Source organism: Oncorhynchus tshawytscha, linkage group LG08 (assembly GCF_018296145.1).
Source record: "Oncorhynchus tshawytscha isolate Ot180627B linkage group LG08, Otsh_v2.0, whole genome shotgun sequence".
Lineage (NCBI taxonomy): Eukaryota > Metazoa > Chordata > Actinopteri > Salmoniformes > Salmonidae > Oncorhynchus > Oncorhynchus tshawytscha.
In genome coordinates this window covers 40705894-40709487 of record NC_056436.1, presented here as the reverse complement: position 1 = coordinate 40709487, position 3594 = coordinate 40705894, and the positions used below count along the sequence as shown (strand labels likewise).

The 3594-nt window shown below is 41.6% G+C and overlaps 1 long non-coding RNA gene across 1 annotated transcript; it reads left to right on the top strand.

The window, feature by feature from the left end:
• Nucleotides 1–3152: 3152 nt before the first annotated feature.
• Nucleotides 3153–3594, top strand: LOC112257123. The gene is made up of 3 exons (XR_002954516.1): nucleotides 3153–3195; nucleotides 3281–3330; nucleotides 3442–3594. It is a non-coding gene; the product is annotated as an uncharacterized LOC112257123 (long non-coding RNA).

Below are 3594 nucleotides of genomic sequence, written 5' to 3'. Positions count from 1 at the left end.
GGAACCTCTCCAATTTGCATACAGCCCAACAGATCCACAGATGATGCAATCTCTATTGCACTCCACACTGCCCTTTCCCACCTGGACAAAAGGAACACCTATGTGAGAATGCTATTCATTGACTACAGCTCAGCATTCAACCCCATAGTGCCCTCAAAGCTCATCACTAAGCTAAGAACCCTGGGACTAAACACCTCCCTCTGCAAATAGATCCTGGACTTCCTGACGGGCCGCCCCCAGGTGGTAAGGGCAGGTAACAACACAGCCGCCACGCTGATCCTCAACACGGGGGCCCCTCAGTGGTGCGTGCTCAGTCCCCTCCTGTACTCCCTGTTCACTCATGACTGCATGGCTAGGCACGACTCCAACACCACCATTAAGTTTGCCGATGACACAACAGTGGTAGGCAACAACGAGACAGCCTATAGGGAGGAGGTGTGAGACCTGACCGTGTGGTGCAAGGACAACAACCTCTCCCTCAACGTGATCAAGACAAAGGAGATGATTGTGGACTACAGGAAAAGGAGGACCGAGCACACCCCATTCTCATCGACGTGGCTGTACATCCACATCACCAACAAACGGTCCAAGTACACCAAGACAGTCGTGAAGAGGGCTCAACAAAACCTATTCCCCCTCAGGAGACTGAAAAGATTTGGCATGGGTCCTCAGATCCTCAAAAGGTTCTACAGCTGCACCATCGAGAGCATCCTGACGGGTTGCATCACTGCCTGGTATGGCAACTGCTCGGCCTCCAACTGCAAGCTACTACAGAGGGTAGTGCGTACATCCCAGTACATCACTAGGGCCAAGCTTCCTGCCATCCAGGACTTCTACACCAGGTGGTGTCAGAGGAAGGCCCAAAAATAGTCAAAAACTCCAGCCACCCTAGTCATAGACTGTTCTCTCTGCTACCGCGCGGCAAGCGGGACCGGAGCACCAAGTCTGGGTCCAAGATGCTTCTAAACAACTTCTACCCCCAAGCCATAAGACTCCTGAACATCTAATCAGATGGCTACCCAGACTATTTGCATTGCCCCCCCCCCCCCAACAACATGTACATATAACTTTTTTACGGTATTTTCTTAAAATGCATTGGTTGGTTAAGGGCGTGTAAGTAAGCATTTCACTGGTCTACTACACCCGTTGTTATCGGCGCATGTGACAAATACAATTTGATTTGATTTGAAAACAAATGTTTGTTCAAACCTCGACCATAATGAATCAATTTCTGTGTATTGTCTTACATGCATAAAGTAACAAGATTGTGAATACATTACATTGAATTGCCATTTACTCTATAAGCTTAGAGTTGTTCCCACACAGACACACACATCTTTATTCAGCAATTCTGACATGTTTTAATATTTATTTAGTTTGCCAGGAGGCGATATGGGAAGCCTTCCGCATCTTCCTGGATAGGGTTCCTAACTCAGATGAGTACAAGCATTGGACTTATGCCTGCCAGCATGACTCTCTCTGTCTGGATGAGGTGGCAAGAAACTTCAGCAGTACTCAGGAACACATTGACATGGTGGCCACAGTGAGTATTAAAACCTGCATGCATCATCGTAATAAGGGGAACATTGGGGGGTAATAGCACAAAGATTGGCTGTGATAAGTCTTAGAGATGTAATAACATTTTATGATATTTTTTGAATTTGTATGTTTGTTTGGTTTTCAGAGAGTTGCTGAACAGGAGAAGATCCAGCAACAAAGGTAGGTGGATAAAAGGTTGCAGAAATGTTAAATATTGTTTATAGAGATTACAAGAAGTAGGTCTGCAACGTTTCATTGAAACGGGTGTTCAACCCCCTTCCCTCATAAATGTTCAACCAACGACCTCTTTCTATCACTTGAATTCTCATTTATTATGGTGTTTGAAAACAAAATAGATGGTACAAAACAATCTCTAATGAATGTTTCATACCCCACAGATATTTTTTGGTTTGACTACAAAATTCTAAAATGGCTGGCGACCATCTACAACTCCAGAGACTAGACAAGCCTTTCCAAAGAGCTGTTCATAAAGGTTTAAATTCTAATGGTAAAATGTCATCAAGACCAACAACACTCTCACTTGCTGTTTCAGCAAGCACAATTGGTAGAGGGCAAGAACAGATAAACTCAAATGACCCTCCTCATCTCCCTAAACTGATGGAGTCTGTACATCTGGTGGCCTGATTTAACATACAACCATATTGGAAGGAGAGGGGGAGGGGGGTAGTGAGGGAGGGAGTGCTCTCTAAATAATGCTAATTTAACCACTCTCCTATTTGTTTAGAGTGCAATTTGTACTGCTACAGTGGTAAATATGAAAATAAAAGCTTATTCCAAATTAAACGAACACCCTCACCTCTGTGTCATGGTTTAAAAATATATATAATAATGTGACTGTGCTTGTCATCCCTGTACAATCCTGTATTTCAGCCCCTTCTCTCAACTTCTTTTTTTTTTCTACATAAAAATCAATTTTATCAGCGATACGCATTGATCAATCGCTGAAAGTCATTACACTTTTTGGTGTTTTGTAACAAATTACTCTGCCTTCAGAAAGTATAAACACCCCTTGACTTTTTCCACATTTTGTTGTGTTGCAGCCTGAATTTAAAATGTATTACATTTCGTCATAGGCCTACACACAATACCCCATAATGTCAAAGTGGAATTGTTTTTCAAAATCTTAAAACAAATTTTTTATTTAAATCTGAAATGTCTTGAGTCAAAAAGTACTCAACCCTTTTGTTATGGCAAGCATAAAAAGTGTTTTCACTTTGTCATTATGGGGTATTGTTTAATCCATTTTAAATTCAGTCTGTAATACAACAAAATTTGGAATAAGTAATGGGGTATAAATACTTTCTGAAGGCACCTCATCTACCTACCTCTATCAGTCCAGTATCCCTGCACATTGTAAATATGGTACTGGAACTGACTGACCCTGTACTTACTTTCTTGTGTTCTTCTTATTTCTTATTTAAATGTTTCTAATATGTTTTTGTTCTACCTTTATGTTATTTTTTATATTACACTGTTATTGATTTCTGCATTGTTGGGTTTAGAGCTGGCAAGAAAGGCATTTCACTGAACATGTGTGTGAGACTTTAAAACTTGACATTTGAATTGTTGCAAAACGTGTATTTTCGATTTCCAGGGTTGAGGTATCAACAGCTGGAAGAACTGAGATTGAGAAATGTAAGTACTCCACATCCATCAAAGGCAGTATGCTCAAAGTAATAATACAAAATTCCTGAATGAATGCACAATGCTCACTTTGTAGGCTCGAAAACTCCATCAGAACAGTTTATCATTCCGACTGAAGCAAAGGAGGTAAGTTTAATCATATTTTCTGAGGTCTACCTTGCCTTGGCTTTATAATCTTGACTGAACGTTGACATTGATGGCCATTGAAAATGACACTGCTGCTTTTGCTTTCCACAGATAACAGACATTCCTAACATTGTACCAGAGGAGGCGATTATTGAGGAGCAGATAGTGGAGTTCAGTGTCACCATAGCAGACTCTGGCTACAGTGAACTTGTTCTGAGTGACCCTGCAGCTCCCCAGTACCATGACATCACACAAGATCTCCAT